Source organism: Cuculus canorus, chromosome 2, assembly GCF_017976375.1.
Source record: "Cuculus canorus isolate bCucCan1 chromosome 2, bCucCan1.pri, whole genome shotgun sequence".
In the NCBI taxonomy this organism is placed as follows: domain Eukaryota; kingdom Metazoa; phylum Chordata; class Aves; order Cuculiformes; family Cuculidae; genus Cuculus; species Cuculus canorus.
Window position 1 is genome coordinate 108,882,687 of NC_071402.1, and position 18,218 is coordinate 108,900,904.

Below are 18,218 nucleotides of genomic sequence, written 5' to 3' on the forward strand. Positions count from 1 at the left end.
TATCTCCTTCACCTACAGCAGTCTTCACATCTGTAGGCAAAGTTATGCATTGTATGTACAGTTTATGCTTAAAATTTTTGTTTATTATTTGTCTTCATAGCTGTTGTTTTTGATCAAGTTTGGAGTTGTGTTAGGGCAGTATCTTGATTTTTGGTATTTTGTTTTCTTAGATTACAAAGAATAATTTTATTTCTGCTTAATATAATGTGAATGGCCTGTGCAATATTACAGCAACTCAGAAGTCCGTGTTATTACTGTGCACAGCCCTCTTTTGTGTGTGCTACTTTATATGGTTTAGTAAAACAGCTGCAGACTGTGCAATGATAGAAACTATATATATAATTTTTCTTTAGTGTTATACTACACGTGTATCTGGACTGATAATCATGTGAAGTGAAGAAGTGAGACAAGAAGTGTGAAATTCGTTTTAAAATTTTTGTTAGTATTTCTTTGCAAGACTAAAATATGTGTTAAGGATATTTCATTTGTCAAACTTTGAAAAGATTATATAGACATTGTTTTCATTCTGAGAATTTTGAAAAGGTGTAAAAAGCTGCAATTCATCGCTTTCACCTAAGCTTATAAGGTGAATTGATTTAATAAAGAAATTCACTTCTACCTGTCCAAATGACCAGTGTTATCAGGTTCAGGGAACTCTTCAGTTTGGGAATGATTAATTCTCTTGGGAAAAAAAGCAAAATTTTTAAAAATTTTAAGCAAGTTACCAGAAATTTTGGTCTTGATGAAGGACCTTGGGAAAGTGGTCTGGTTGTGCTCTCCATGCTGCATGTAGCAAGATTAAAATTTAAAGAAATGTTAACCTTGCTACTTTCTGCTACATGAGGCAAAAATAACACCGAGAAGGCATGAATGATATGCACTAGCGTAGTTTTTACTGTTGTGGTATGGGTAGACAGTTATGCTACCTCTCAAATAAAAATAATATGAAAAAGCAGTATATTCCAAGCAAAGCGTAAGATATTTGACTGTTGGTCATGTATTGATGGTATGTGGGACCAGCATTACCATTTCACATGAATAGTGAAAAATGCAATACCTGTAAGGAGCTATTTGAGACCTGGTATTGCAATGTCCCACCCAACAAAAACTGTTTTAGCTGTACTTGAAATGCCTTTTGACCATGATTACAGCAGAAAAGAATTAAAATCTGTAATCCAAATACAGATGCCAAAATAAATCATTTTACTTTTCAATTTGCTGAATCAAGCATGTGGTCCTTTTGAACATCCAATTGCCTAATTAAGAATCACAATTATGACCTAACTAGGCTAACACTTCAAGTGTCGTAAGAAGGTATAATTTCAGGAAAGTATAAAACCTAATACAACTTTCTTATTTTCATGAAAACTTCAACCTGAAGCCTTTATAAAGGGGTCTGTACACTTATGCATTTACCTATTAACTGTTGAGAGAATATGGGGTTTGGAAAAGTATGGAAGAGCTGAAAAGTAAGAAACTTCATCTTCATTTTTGGGACAGGTTCATTATAGATATATACTTCTGCCAAATGTTTAGAATGGCATAGTATTTAAGTAGTTACTCTCTAGGAGGATGGGCTGTATACTTCAAAACTGTGTGGGTCTTTGGACAGACTGGAGAAAACTGGGGGCATTCTTGTGAGAATAAAGACATTACTGAGACAGTTTAAACCTGTCTCTTTTTTCACCTGTTTGGATGTTCTTTGGCTATCCCTGCATTGGCAAGTAGCATGGTGTGTTAGTAGCAGATCTTCAGAGGGAAGTAATTGAGGCCGGCAACATGACTTGAGGTCATCCATGTGTTTCAGATGGGGTTTGAAGCTCTTTTCCTGTCTGATGTACTGATCCTCCATTAGCAGTCAGGGTGCTTTAGGTGTATTCCTTGGATTCACCATTCAGTTAGATCCACCGAAAAGAAACAAATTTGTATGCCCAAGTCAATTCCTCAATGTGAACACAGTGCAGTTAGTGGGGATAATCAAGAAATTTGCCTCACTCTTATTTCCAACTAAAAATACCTTTCAGACTACACTAGGAAGAAACTGAGAATGATGCCTTATAAAAGGAAAACATTATACAAAATAACCATATGCCATTGAGTAAAAAGCTCTTTGAAAACGCCTATAGAATAGAGAAACTCATTCTCCCAGTCCTGAGAGAACAGGAACAGGTAGAGTAGAAGAAGTAGAGCTATACATGAAGAGGGAGATGATGTGAATTAAATTTGTACCCAAGGATTTCTGCTTAAATATTGGATATTAACATAAAGGAAAGTTCTTCAGGATGTTTAAGCTCCAAGCTAAGCCAAAGATTGTCCTATAATTGTTCACTAACGTAACTGTCAATAGGTTGAGGGTCTTTTCTTTTCCTGAAGCCTATTCTTTTTCTTAGTGGTGGAAGGTCCTTTTCCTATAGCAACTAACTTTTACAAAATTGTTTAAAGTGCCTAGGACCCTTCTGGCATTGCAGCACTGTAACTGTAAGCTGGATTTCTAGAAACTATATTTGATATGCTCAAGATGAACCCTGAAAGTTAGAGAAATTGCCTTGAAGCCACATTGAAAAGCTGATGATTATCTTTAAGTGTACAGCTATTTTAAAGACGCCTTCAGAAAAAAGTTCTCAGTATTTGTAGTTATCCCAGGAGCATATGTTAGAGGTATGTTGTGGTATCTGCTGGGTCTGGTTTTGTTCATTATTTTCTTTAATGGCTCCAGTGATGGAATATGGAGCATGAATGTTAAAATTGTGGTTTTGCAACAAGCTAGCAAAGTAGTTTCAAGCACATTGAAAGAGCAATAACTCTGATCTTGATAAATTAAAGGAGGGATCTGAAGTCAGTAAGACAATTTTCACTGAAGGCAAATGCTAAGGACTGAAGCAAGTAAGAATCAGATAAACTAAAAACTGGGAAATAATTTCTTGAGCACTCTTGCTATAGGAGAGACTACTGGGGGTTATAGCAGACCAGCAGCTGAATAAAATTCAGCAATATGATACTGTTAAAGGCAAACTCCAAATTTGGGGTGTCGTTATATGACTTCAAAGAGGAGATATATTTATTTCGTTCTATTCTTCATGAGAGAGATTTGGTTGAAATTACATGGTGAGACAACTTAGGAAAATCTTAAGCAAATTGGATAGAGTTCAGAGAAGAGCACAGAAATATAAATAATTACAACAATTTTGCTTTTTGTTTCTTCTGAGGGAAAAAGAGAATTTTGAGGAGGGACATGATAATTTTCCAGTATGTAGCATGTTCTTAAAAGGATGATTAAAAGTTAATCAGAATCATTGGCTAAATATGGTTATAACTGTAAGCCACATCAGGCTGTATCATGTACTATGTTGCCTTTGGCAATGGGTAAATGCTTGGATGAGAGGAATGGTGTGAGGGGCTTAGTGAGAGGAGCCAAACCAAAGTGTGGGTCAATGCCAGGGAAGTGCTGGGGAAAGGTGCTGTAGACCACCCAAGTGCTTATGTATTGGACTTAATGGCTGTGAGAGTTTATAGCATAAATCCTGATTACCTGCAGTGAATTAGTTCTGAAGCTTTTAAAGATCTCTTATCATACCTGTGTGTTCTGCAGGATTGCTTTGAAAACCTTAAGCAGTGTCAGCTGTGGCTGTTTGAAGACTTGTTCAGGTGTCAGTCTGATTGATTTGAGCTCGTTTGCAGTTTGCCTAATCTATATTTTGGTTATCTCAGCTACTCTTTGGATAGAATGTGGTCCTGCTTTTCTTATAGTAGTTCCTGGTGTGCAAATGACACCTGTATCAGACTTAGCTCAAGCAAGGGTTTTTATTCCTGTTTTAGGACTTAGTTTTTCTTTAATAGGACTTCAGTATCATTTTTTTTTTTCTCTTTTTGTGTGCTTAGGAGGTCTTTGTATTGTGCTTTGGCATGATTTACTTACATAGTTTTCAATATAACTGTAGTGGTAGCGAAACTATTGTTTAACCTGAAATCAGTTACTGAGTACTGTGCCACTGAAATGTGTGGAGTGCCAAAGACTTGTCTCCTCTGGCCAACTGAGTCTTCAGAACTGAAAGTATAAGGAAAAGTAGGAATATTTTACACCCAAAATATAGATTTTGCAAATAATTTTGTGTCAGTGTAAGATTTATGTAAAGGTAGAGCGAGAAGTCAACCAACTGCCCATCTAGTTTTTTTTCTTTGTGTTGCAGTGGGGTTAATATGTCCAGCATATCAGTGTCAAAGTTTATCTAAACTCTTAAACACCTTGGACAAAGTTGAACAATATATCTTGGTAGCTTATGTGATAGCTTAGTGTCCTTATAGAAAGGCTAATATTTAATGTATGTTGTCTTTCCTGCAGATTAAACTGGTTTATTGTGGCTCTTCAAGATGAAGGTGGCAATTAATGGTGTTCTTTATAATGTTTAAAGCGTTGGAAAATTTTTAGTACATGCCTTCAGTAACCTTTTTTTTTTTTATACTAGTTGAGACTAAATTATCTCAGTCTTTTTTTCATGATGATTCTCAATTCTTAGAGTTTTCTTTCCAAAATGAAATGCTTTTCTTTTAATCTATAGCAGGGTGCCTGCAATGCTCTGCTCTGTCTCAGACTCCAAATCCTTTCTTAACACTTTTGCTGTCTAACCAGATGTTTCCCATTCTATATTAATACCTAGGATGTTGCTTTCCTAAGCATGGTAGTATATACTTTACTTGACACCTTGTTGTTATAGCTTTTTTTACTTTATCAAGTTGATTATAATTCTGCTTTGTATAATCATGGTTCAATCATTCATATTATGAATTGGTAAATGTTAACTTTAAACAGTGTTCTTTACCACATTAAATATATATATGTACCCAGAATGTATTCAAAGTCGTGCTTTGGAAGACAGAAGTTTTTCTAGGATTTTTTATTCTTTTGTAAGCTTATAAAAAACTGTCAAAATTCTGTAGTGATATCTGTGAGTGAATATCACCCATTTTGAAGCTGTGCTCTTAGCTGGAAAACTGGGATGCAACAGAATGTGTCATATTCCTTAAGGAGCTCTCTGTTTACATGCTGCTAAACTGGAGGAGAATGTCAGGACTAATTGGAAAAACATGTGGGTTTAAGTTCCTGAAAGAGCAATACTCATTTTTATATATACTTACACGTATATATTAAAAAGATGTAAAGATTGCTGTGAAGTTCTTAGTACAGAGTGAGTAGATTGTAAACATTAGTAATAGTTTGTTCAATCAAAAAAAAATAGAATTTTATCTGTTGCAAATTCCTCTCTTACACTGTTAATTATCAACTCGTCATTGGTCATTAGAGGAAAGGAGCAGGGTGTATAAGTCAGATATTCTCGGACTACTTTCATAGTGTGGACTCAGCACAAAACATCTTGTCAATGCCTGTCTTTTGTACTTGCACAGATTCCAATCTCCTGTTTGTCATGGTAATGTTATCTCAGTAGCAACTACAGTAATTTTTAGCCTAGATATGTTAGAATCATATATTTTAAAATTATTCAACAGTTATTTAGCAGCCTGAAGAGGGCACAGAAGTCAGCCCTGAGGACTAGACAATGCTTTTCAGCTACCAGCAGATATTCTCAAAATCACTGGAGGCTGAAGGATCGTGGTTTGAAAACTTTTCCTGTAACTTAACTATTGTGAGCCCAACATCATGATGCTTTGACGGCCTCTCCATACTGGCACAAAGAAATGTATAAAAATTGCTGATATGTTTTTCTCCCGTAGATGTGACACAAATCCAATGTTTATCTTCACAGAGGACTACAATCCGTTATGAATGCGATTCTCCCTTAAGATACTTCCTGTGTGTTTTCTGTAGCAATAAAATACTAAACTACATTTTCCGCTTCAGTAGCCCTTCAAATAATGCTTTTATATTTTTTTCTTATTTTAGTTTGAATATATTGGGTATTCATAAAGCTTTTTTACGATGCTTTTTAAATCTATGTAAGGAAAAGTGAAAGTAAAGTTTTATTTGCAAAACTTGCTGCAAGTACTTGCAAGGATTTTATGCACCTGAAGACTGGGTGGTACTGATTGATGGAAGTGGTAGTAGACCAAGGTCAGTGAGAACTGTCATTGACCGAATGAGATTCAGCATTTTATCCGTCTTTTGCAAGGTGTTCCTCACTTGTTTCCACTATTTCATGAGACAGTACCATTTACAAAAGTGCCTAGAGGACTTTGGTAAGCATCTGTGATCTCAGGAGTCTAAGCCTTATTAAAAGTGACTGTTTCTTATTGAAAACCAGTTTGTTGAGGACTTTTTTTTTTTTTCTTAAATGTACCTAAAGGCTTTTAAAGTACATTTATAAAACACTGCATGCCAATTCTTTCCTATGGATTTGTTGGCTCAGGCCCTTAAGTTTGAAATTGACATTAACTCACTTTAACTGTTGCAATGAAAACTCTTAACTCATCTTTTCTAGCTTCCTAGAAATCGTATAGGTTGATCAGTGAGTACCTTGAAAGACTGTTTCCCCCAGGAAGAGTGTTTTTTACAAAGAATGAAAAAGGATTTTTTTTTTCATGTATCAGAAAATTTAAACAGAAAGATACAATTTGTATTACAATTGCTGTCTAAATTTATTCGGTTTTATATGTATATATATGTATTATCACTGAAGTATCATGTTCATTAACCTTCATTTTCTTAAGTGCTCAAAACTTATAGACATATTTATCTGATTTGAAAGTTAATCTATGTTTGCTTTGTAACAATTGTATGTTTTTAATCTTTTATGCCTGTAGAAGCTGGGGTTCCCGTACTGAGACAAAAATTTCTCTGTGGGAACTTCTGTACTATTTGCATTGAAACCAAAACAGATCTATCATCACTATATCAGGTTTTCTTCAAACTTCCCATACTTTTCTGACAGCCTTAAGGCAAAAAGACATTTGGTAAAATGTATATTTCTTATCTTCTCTTTGTAGGTCTTCCTTCTATTAAGGCTACTGCTATGGCTCTGCTTTGTTTTTTATTTTTTCATCAATTATTTAGTATATTTCTCCTTTCTACATTATGCTTCAGTGATTTCCTTCTCTATACTCTATCTTCTGATGTCGATGCAACAATATGCACTGTTCCTGTTCCTGCACTGTGATAGCTGGAGCAAGTAACTCTATCACTAGAGCAATAAAAGGGTAGGAAGACCCTTTTCCTGTCACACTGGGTGGCCTAAAGCAGTAACTACAGAGAAACTCCTGTACTAGTGTGGATCTGTCAGGCAATAAGATTTTAGCAAGGGTGTAATGGAAACTAAATCCGTGAACAACATGATTGTTGTGTACTTTTGTATCCAATTTATGCAGCTCTGCATGCCTGAGCTATTGTGCCAGTTTAAATATAACTTTCTTCTCTTCATATAATTGCAGATGATAATCACCTAAGGATGATAATAAGAACAAAGAAGTTGTCATAGCTGTTACAGCCCCTAGCACTGTCATGCGCTTCTGTTGCATTGTTTCATGCCAGCTAATAAGAAGACATGATATAGGGTATAAAAGAACATGATACAGTGCTACAACTTTAATGTGATTTCTAGTCCTCCACATTTAAAATATTTTTGCAGAAGCTATTATCAGTTGTTCATGATGAACGGTTCTATCTTAATATAGAAGTCTAGATATAAGCAAGTAGTTATATATCAAATATTTTAAACTAATTATTTGTGTTCCATTTTTTAGACTAAAATATTGCCTTTGCCCCATAAAGCTGATTAAGTGAAAAGGAAGGGGAGTAGCAAATCATTAGGGAGAATTTTGGGAGTGTGTAGAGCAACAAGATTTCATTGTTGCTCAAGAAAAGTTTAAAAACAGCTTGGTTGAGCCAGAAACATTGTTTGGCTCTCCAGTGTGAATCTTTACTCTTTGAAACTTGTTTTCCATTTTAACTTTCTTTACTCTTTCAAACTTTTACTTCTATTGTTTTAGTAATTTTGGTTATTTATTTCTATGGAAAGGAAAGGTGAACTATTCAGAAGTTAAGTGACTTTCCTGAGGTCATTCCATGAACCAATAACACGTGTATAAATAGAATTCAAATATGCCTTGCGGTCCTGTGTTGTAACTCCTACATACAGTTGGATTTTTGAAACACAGGTTACAGATTAATAGATTATAGTGAGACAGTTTGCCTTTGCAGCCTGTTCTTATATAATTCTGAGTGGTGAAAATGGAAATCTGAATATCAGCATGGGAAGAGAATGAGGAAGAACATCTGAGGTAGTCTTTGCTTTTAATGAATTCAGTCAAATTTCATCACTCTGCTAGACTCAAATGATAGTTCTCTGAGTCATTAATTTTCAGGGCATAAAGAATGGCAAAGTATTGAAATAAATGTTTGGGGTTTTTTATTGAAAAGAAGGCACTGATAGAAAATATTTTTTTTTTCTTTCTGAACATTCCAAGATTCCAGTGTTTTGTAAAGGGACAAAACAAGATGGAAGAGTAACAAAACACAATTCTGTGCAGGGTTGTGAAAAGGTTTTTATTTTGTTGGGAAAATCTCCCCTCCTTAATTGATATAACAGCTGGCAAAAACTACAGAGTGAAGGAGTACAAAGGTTAAGAAGGCTAAAGCAATAACATATTTAAAAAAAATGAGTAATTTAAAGAGGAAAATGTCATGCATAATGAATAAAAAAGAAATCCCGCTTGAGATTTGGGATTAATTCATTTGTTGAACTATGAAATTTAGTTGGCAGCATTGCAATTCCAACTTGCCTCATCTAAGTACAGTTAGGATCAACACATTAGTGCCTTGGTGTGTACAATCCTATTGCTGGCTCTTTGCATTGAAATCCATTAAATTTTAATATGTCCTACTTAAGTATAAGTGGTCACAAATGATTCATAAAGTTGGGGTAAGCTTTTGGTGAAAATAATTGTCAGTTGAAAGAATTTCCTATAATGATTGTGCTTGTCACTGGGCTTTACTTCTATATTGCTTCAGTCCTTAAGAGAACACAAGTAGAAATAAACTTCTAAAATCCGCACCAATAAGCAAATGGTTCAAAACTGTGGAAAAAGTGTTGCTAAAGGAGAAAGAGTGCAGCCTCTGACCTTCCATTTCAGAAGACTGAATAATAGAAAGTAAAAAATTAGAAAAAGTAAAACCCAGATAGTAATTTTAAGATCCTGTACAAATTATGTAATCTGTTTTTAAATAAAGCAAAACTTTATTCACATAGGATAGTCCTTTTATTTAAGGTATGTTACTAATGAGGAATAAGTCTTGTATGTCCAGTCATACTTTGGATTTCCATTTAACAGTTTTCCTTCCCTTGGTTCCTTTAAATTTTGGTTTTCTGGGATGTTTCAAGAACAACCTACCTGATAGAGATAATATTTTTTCTCAGTATTCATGTCTTTTTAAAATTATCTAAAGGTGTTGATGTATGTGGGATTGATTTAATCTTTTTTATTATGTAGGCAGTGTAAGTAACATGAATGAGTCTGTGGAACTCTGTGGTGAATTAATAGTGCAAAACTATATGTACATCACTAACACCACTTATAATGTATTTGCTCTTCCACACTACCGTAAAGGAGTCTAATAAATCTAAACCTAGTGAAAATTTTGTATTTTGTACATATAGGACTGATTTTTCAATTACTTCAGACTTTTTTAGGTCCTAATCCAAATGCTGATGAAATCTATGGGAGTTTTTCCATAGAGTTCAGTAAGCTTTGGCTCAGGCCCCCAGTTTTCAATTTTTCAAATAGATTTGCCAAAAGTCTGCGTAGAGCCAGCCACTTGGAAAGTTTTCACTTGCAAAATACAGCTGGTTTTGAGTTGCACACAGAAAAGTTCCCAATGCTTTTTTTTGAAACAACAACAAAAAATAGTTTGGAAGGTCTTATAACTTTAGTAGGTAAAAGAGTGGCTTTAACATTTGAAGCAGAAATGGCCTTGGGTCTTAGTCTAAGCATGACAAATTCTATACTAGATTATTTTTAAAATGCATAACTACATGTAACAAAGCTCAAAATGACATTCTTGGGTTGTGAGTTTCAGAGAGCCTGTCCTATTTTTTTTTTTTTTTTCTTCTACAATGGAAATCTACACTGCAATTGAAGAATCATTCCCTAAGTTTAACTAGACTGATTTGTGAGAGAGCTTTTGGACTTCAGGGAACGTATTATGCAGCCAGATCCATCTGGTAACACAGGGCGGTTTCCACAGCCTGGGTGGTTGGATCGCCAGACTTGGAGTAGATATGCTTGGACAGGCTGGGTTTTAGAGAGTATGGGATGCAGCCCATTTGTCTGCAAGGATAGCTCGTACCTTTGCTCATCATCTTAAGATTGAAATAGTGGCATTTTAAGGTAGCATCTTGGATTATGGGTGGCAGTCAATGTGGTATAGAATCACCCTCAATTTTTTTACTATTTTTCCTTTTCTTTTTGAGTGATGACCTTCAGCTCAGATAGAAGTAGATCTGACTGCAATAAAGCTCCTTGGTAGCTACCTTGTGAGTTGCCTTCACATGGCCTACATGTCTTTTTCATAGTGAGAAAAAGGGTGACGTCTTCCTGAATCTGAATGCCTTGTTATAGATTTGTATGTAATTAGTATGGAACTTGCAGATTTCTTTTCTTAATTTTGAAAGAATAAGATAATTTTGGAAGACCGATCATGTTTATGACTGTTCCACTTTTTGTGAGCGGTCAACTGTTTGTCTACTCACGAAAATGGTATGGATAGTTCAACTAGTGTTCATATAGTAAATGAAAGTCCATAAATTCATGTTTCCCTTGCTCTGTGTTTATTCAGATTATGCATCTCTAACACTTTGGTCTGGGATTTGAGCTGGAAAATATAATGAAATAAAACTTGAGGTGCTTCATGGCACTGGCAGATTTGAAAATTCTTTAAACTAGTCCTTTTTTTTCAATTGTGTCACTGGCTGAACCACAGTGCTGATAAGGGGGCAAGCAAAAGTGAAAAGCTACATTAGCTTGAATCCTAAAGGTTTCATTTTGATCCGGTTACACTTCGAGGCAAAGATTTAGCTCATTCCTTGCTAATTAGAATGTGTAAAGCACTAATGGAAAAATGATGTGTAGTTAGCTAATAACTGCTAAAGTACTTTCTTAAAGGATTATAAAACCCTTCAGCAAACCCCTAGAAACCACAGGCTTGTTGAGTTTTGTGTGATGAATGTGGTAGGCTGTATGTATCTGTTGGGCGTTTGCTGTGTATTATAAGTGCAAATACCACAGCAGGGTGCATTGCCAATAGCTCTCTGTTTTTTGATGAAAGATGCACTTTATTAATTCTGACCTTAAGCAAAGCTTGACTGTTATTCCAGTTGAAGAAACCTAGTTAACTGTAAATTAGAGATATCACCGAAAGGGGTATTACTTCAAAGTTGGGATATGATTAGGGGGATGTTCCACTATATTAATTGAGTTTCAATTTTAATGACCTACTGTCTTCTATGTAACAATAAGCAGCTGTGCCACACAGTGTTTCAAAGAACTTTTGCTCAGCCTTTAAATTTACCATTAGAGATCAAAGAGAAGGTCTGATGTATATGAATGATGAAGGATGCCTCAATTCAAATGGATGGCTGAACAGAAATAGAGCAACTAGAGGGTAATAAATATTCTGAACAACCTTTTTTAATGTAAGTTATGTGGTGGTGAACTATATTAAATTTTATAGCTACATTGAGAAATCTTTCACAGTTATCTTAAAACTCTATCAGCATACTGATAAGCACGTGTTTCTTCTAGCACTTTTTAAAAAGAAACAGGGTTTTTTTAAACAAAAATAATTGCCAGTGACATTCTTGAAAGCAGCTTAGAAATAAATGGATGCTTGAATTACATATAGGAATTTGTGGAGGACACTTCAGAGTAGAGTCTTGCTAAATGATCAGACTGTTTCCTTCCAATTTTAAAATCTATTTAAATAGATAAGAATTAGTAATTTTGGGGTTTTATCTTTTCTAAAATGGAGAGAGTTTCTTATAACCAGAGTAGTCATTAGGGGTATTAGGTTGCTGTTTGGGGATCTATAAATGAAGTTATAAATTGACATTCTTATTTGGATTGGGTCATTGAGAAATCAGACAATAAGGTGACAGGAGCGACACAGGAGATTAAAGTTAGTCGAATAAATGTTAGATATCCTGGGTCTGATTATGTTCTACCATAAGTTGTTGAAAAGAAGGAAATTCTATGGAGTAATGTAAAGTAGAATCCAGCCAGGTATGATGAAGTGATTAACGAGGTCAAGATCTAGTAAGGGCCATATTCCATATTATAGATAGGATTTTCCTATGCTCCTGGGATCTATCCTAAAAGCCTTTCTCAGAGTAAGACAGGTTCTTACAATGCTTGTGGCAGTAAACAACTGCCACGTTTCTCTACGCAGTCAGCGTATTGGCAGAATTATTTCTTTGTGATACCTGGTCCGAGGAGAACAAATTAACCAGTTCTACTTGATTATTTCATTAATTACTTGTCAGGGGAAAAATGCTTGTTGTACAGTCTTGCAACAGATTTCTCCAATAATTCAAAATAATAAGTACTGATATCTGTGTCAAAAGAGAGCCTTTATTTTTGCTTGTCTTTGCAGCACATTGAAAACAGAGATTTGTTCTAGTTCAGTGTAAAATTGATTCTCATGTGGATAACTTGATTCTCCCTGGCTATTGAATTACATATACATGAGATCATTTTGGTTAGTGTAGTTACATTGTGTACTGTAAGCACTGTGAGGAAATACAAGAGTTGTTCATTTATAATGTTCGTGGTTAGTCTACTTTGAATTTGAGTTCATGCTATATAGAAGATATTCCTTCCGGTGTATATTTTGTGATTCACTGAAAAATATGAAGATTTCTGCAACAGAATGTTGCCAAACCAAGGAAGCCTTCATTTCTTAGTTAAAACCATTCATTTTTAATGCACGTATGCCTCTTGAGCAGCTATGAATGTTAGTGGCTGTTAACCAGTGGTGAAGGGGCGATAAGTATTCATTTGCAGACTAGTAGTAAGGTTATGCTAAGGAGAGCTTTGATACATCAGGCTCTTTTCTAAGATGAAAGAAAGATCTTTGTGGATGCTGTTTGTAAATTATAAAATTTTTGGCAAGTCAACAGTTTACCTTGGTAGAATGAAAAAGGAATATAGAGGTATATTCAATTAAAACTGACCATGGTAGATTGTATTAAGACATTCTTGGCAGGCACAGCAGTCTGGTCCGTCTGAACAGTGAAATAAGTGTTGTGATCAACAAGATAATGGTGAAATCCTGGCCCCATTGAAGTTGCTGAGAGTATTGCCATTGACTTAATTTAGTCAGGATTTCTCCTGCTTGTTGCTGTTCCCCTCATGCTCATGTAGTGGTTGATAACCTTCCAATTTAGCAAAACGAATGAGAGCAGACTCTGAAGCAGACTTCTAAAAGTACTGTCAGAGTTTAAGTTTGTTTCAGTTGGGTCTTCCTTCAGTGTTTGGACAAAAAGGAAGGTACAGAAGATGCACCTCTACAGCTGAGGAGAAACTAAGGATCTCTTGGGGAAGACAAGAAATATGAAAAATATGAATGGACCTTGTTATTATACAATCATAATTTTACATTACTGTTGATGCAACCTAAATACAAAGAATCTAATGATAAGTTATCGCTTATACCATAGGCTGTAACAGAGAAGGCCTGTTGTGTAATTGGTGCTTAACAAATTGAGCCATTTAGCTGATGTATAGAAAATACCACAAGTGTTAGAGAATTCACAGGATACAGTGAACACTCTGCTGTAAGTGACATTTCACGTTAGAGAAAGTGCAGGTGCCTGCTGCAAGATGTATTGTATTTCCATAATCAGTAATCGATAGCAAGAATTTTTTTACAATCCATATCCTTACGTGTGCACTTAAGCTATGGGCAGATCAATAAAGACGCATTAAGCCTGGTGCCAACTGAAGATATTATACCTGCAGACCATTTGACTACATAACGGAAACTAAATCTGGATTTCAGTAACTCTATTTAGGTGAATCATTATCTAGACAATGTCTTTTACAAGTTCTCTTTTTGTTTGGGGTTATTCAGAAAGGGAATGTCTATACTCTGTGAACAGAGCTTCTTGTTTAGTACTTGTAACAATTTGTCTATATATGAAGGAAGTATAGCTAGTGTCTTACTGTAAGTGTTGTAGTGTTTCATAAAAGTTATAATAATAATAATTTAATCACTTTATCTTACATTTAAAGTTATTAATGAATCCATCTGGGAATTGGTGGTTAGTTATACGTAGAAGAAAATTTCATGAACATGTTGAAATGACTACTGAATTAAAATAAGCTTTCTCAGGTCTTTAAACCTCATAATGTATTGTCATGTACTCCTCGTGTGTTTAGGGATGTATTGTATTCTCGATTCTTGTCTGATTTAATAATTTTCACACGAGGAAGTGGGTATATTGACCTGATGGGACCTATTTGTTGAATATGAAATTTTGAGCAAAATCTGAAGTTTCAGAACAGATCAGAGTTAAAAACCTTTTAAACATGATCAGAGTGGACACTGACACTGAATCCTCAACATGAATTCCTTCACTCTCAAGGCAGGCTGCTGTTGCTCTGCTTTACCTAGTACTGTAGACATGACCAAATCAAAGCAAAGGGGCAGAAAACACTTTTTTTAAATCAATGAAATGTATCCTTGCCCTTTGGTCATTCCGTGTATGAAATCACTAAGCTTATTTTATGGAGGGGAGCCAAGACAGCTTACAGTGTGTTTCACACATTTTAAGTAGGCAAAAGAATCAGAATGCCACAGACATTCATTGAGGTTGGGTACACAATGAATTCTTTATAAAAGCAGAGATTTTTAATGCAATTAAATAGCATGATGTTTACATAGTGGGATTTTTTGTGGAGGGCGGGGTATGTGGTTTGTGGGTGTTTTTTCTATAGAAATTATCTCCCATCAAATTATTTCTTTTAATTAAGGAGTGTGGGTCTTACTGAGGTCAGGATTAATTTTGGTGCTGTCAGAGTAAAAGTTGGTATAAAATGAGACAAAAAGAAATTGGTCAAAAAGATGTAATTGATTTTTTCATATGAAGTATTTCTGCTGTCTAATGATACGAAGATGGTGGTATTTGATAGCATTTGTAGTCAGTTTGACTCTAAAATATTCAACATAACTTTAGATATTGTCCACATTGTAAGGACTAAGAAATTGCTCATGCTGTTACTAAACTTTTGTTGAAATATTGTCAAAAGAAGTAAACATGAAAGATCATAGGTTTGATGGCAGCAAACTATGGTTAGGTGATATTTGGTTTGCTGCTCAGATACAGTTATTTGGACTTAAGTTGATCTCTTTCAAGTGATGTACAAGTAGAGAAGGAAAGCAAACATGATATGTTAATGCTGTGGCTAGAACGTTTAAAGAAAGAAGAGGTGGAATTTAAAAATAACTGGTAAAGAAGGAGTGACATTGCTGGAGCATAAGAAGAGCAGCAGCTGTGATGCTATTTTAATCAGTAGGTTGATAGGGAAAAGTCCACCAAATAATTTAACGCATATGCACATTTGCAAAAGTCTATCTTAATTTGAGAATTATTTTAGACAGTAGAAGCCAATTTCAAATAATGTTTAACTTGACCTTCCAAACCAATTAGCCTTTATAGCCTGCATTTAGGGATTCTAGTATGTACTTTTTGTCTAGTTCTGTGTATGAGTTTGCATGACAAGGTTTGGATGGGGGGGGAGGCTACAGGAGTGGCTCTGTGAGAGGCTGCTAGAAGCCTCCCTATGTCCGATAGAGCCAATGCCATCCATCTCCAAGATGGACCCACTGATGGTGAAGGCCAAGCCCATCAGCGATGATGGTAACACCTCTGGGATAACGTATTGAAGGGAGGAAAAAGCCATGTGCAGCAGCAGCCAGAAGAGAAGAGTGAGAACTTGTGAGAGAAACAACTCTGCAGGCACCAAAGCCAGAGAAGAAGGATGGGAGGAGGTGCTCCAGGTGCCAGAGCAGATATTCCCCTGCATCCCGTGGGGAAGATGACGGGCAGGCAGGTTGTCCCTCTTCAGCCTGTGATGGTTAACAGTGGAGCAGATAACCACTTGCAGCCAATGGAGGTGCATATGCCGAGTCTGTGAACCTGTGGAAACCCCAGGCTGGAACAGGCTCCTGACAAGACCTGTGAACCCGTGGAGAGAGGAACCTGTTCTGGAGCAGGTTCGATGGCAGGACTTGTGATCCTGTGGGGGACCCATGCTGGAGCAGTCTGATTCTGAAGAACTGTGCCCATGGAAAGAACACATGGAAAGGAGCCACCCTGGAGCAGTTTGTGAAGAGCTGTAGCCAATAGGTGGGACCCCATGCTGGAGAAAGAGAAGAGTGTGAGGGGGAAGGAACAGCAGAAACTACATTTGATGAGCTGACTGCAACCCCAGTTCCCCTGTGCCACTGTCAGAGAGGAGGTAGAGAAAATCAGAAGTGTGTGCCTGGAAAGAAGGGAGGCGTGGGGGGAAGATGTTTTAAGTTTTGGGTTTATTTCTCATCACCTTACTCTAGTTTGGTTGACAATAAGTAAAATTAATTTCCCCAAGTCGAGTCCCTTTCGCTCGTGATGGTAATTGGTGGGTGATGTCTCCCTGTCCTTATCTTGACCCATGAGACTTTCATTATGTTTTTTCTCCCCTGTCCATTTGAGGAGGGGTAGTGGTGGAGTGGCCCAGTGGGCACCTGGCATCCAGTCATGGTCAACCCACCACACGTGGGTATAATGTTATTCAGATTGGTTATGAACTACAAAAATGTGTCTTAGACCTTGGGAAATTCTTTACTATAGTTTGAAGCTCTAATTACTATCAAGACTGCTTATGGCTTTTATGAACGAGCCTAGCTTGTTGCTGAAAAGTCTCTATATTGATAAGTCTGTCACTTAAGTGTCACTCTACTCTCCTTGAAAATAAACCTGAAGATTAATGTCACTGTAAATGAGAGAAATGTTTTACTATTTAGGAAGTCTGAAATGTTCAGCTTCACAGTTAAGGAAAGGTTGATGTTTCCATACTCAGCTTTAGGGAAAATGGTATATTTGAGGCAAATAGAGGATCAGATGTTTTGTTAATCAAACTTAGAAAGTCTTCAGAAATTCTGTAGGGTAGATACTGTAGATAGTAAATGCTAGATATGAGTTGTGTTACAAAATTTGTCTTTAAGTGACAGGTTCTTATGCATAAGGTCTCATTTATTATTTCAGTTATGGATCATAGGAAAGACATTGAAACTGAGACCCAGTCATGTTGCTGTTTTTTTCCTGTGAACAAAATCACACACAGAATCACACAGAATCACCAGGTTGGAAAGGACCCACTGGATCATCGAGTCCAACCATTCCTAACACTCCCTAAACCATGTCCCTCAGCACTTCATCCACCCGTTCCTTAAACACCTCCAGGGAAGGCGACTTGACCACCTCCCTGGGCAGCCTGTTCCAGTGCCCAATGACTCTTTCTGTGAAGAATTTTTTTCCCCTGGCGGAGCTTCAGGCCATTCCCTCTTGTCCTGTCCCCTGTCACTTGGGAGAAGAGGCCAGCTCCCTCCTCTCCACAACCTCCTTTTAGGTAGTTGTAGAGAGTAATAAGGTCTCCCCTCAGCCTCCTCTTCTCCAGGCTAAACAACCCCAGTTCTCTCAGCCGCTCCTCGTAAGACTTGTTCTCCAGCCCCTTCACGAGCTTCGTTGCTGCAAAATTATGAAGCATGTGTATATTAGGTAAGATTATTGACCAGAAGAGATTTTTTGATTACACTCAAAGAAGGTCAGAGTGCAGTGGTACACAATAAGCCTATGATTTTGGTCCCTAATTTAAATGAGGACACCCCCCACCCCACCCCTCCAGTTTTTGACACTTCCATTACTTTGCATCATTACTTCATTTTGATGTTAGGCATTATGCTAAAAGACCCTTTGGTCAGGCCCGTCCTCTTCTTGCTGAATGCCCAAGAGCTTTGTTTTGGCTACTACATCTATTGGAAGACATTTCTTTCGCTGAATCTTGTATCACCAGCTTTCTCACTGGCACAAAGTGAAGTGTGGGTAAACTCTGTTCCTCTTTAGACATGCCATGTAATATATACTGTGTTGTAGTTACTGCAGAAGTATTGAAATCCTGCACTTATGTGGAACGGAGTGCCTCCTCCTCTGTACATACTTGTGCTGTATTGCTGGTGT

At 36.5% G+C, this 18,218-nt stretch overlaps 1 protein-coding gene across 3 annotated transcripts in view; it reads left to right on the top strand.

Moving 5' to 3' along the window:
• BBS9 (Bardet-Biedl syndrome 9) overlaps nucleotides 1-18,218 on the top strand; it is a 303,616-nt gene that overhangs the window by 152,385 nt on the left and 133,013 nt on the right. The window lies entirely within an intron of this gene.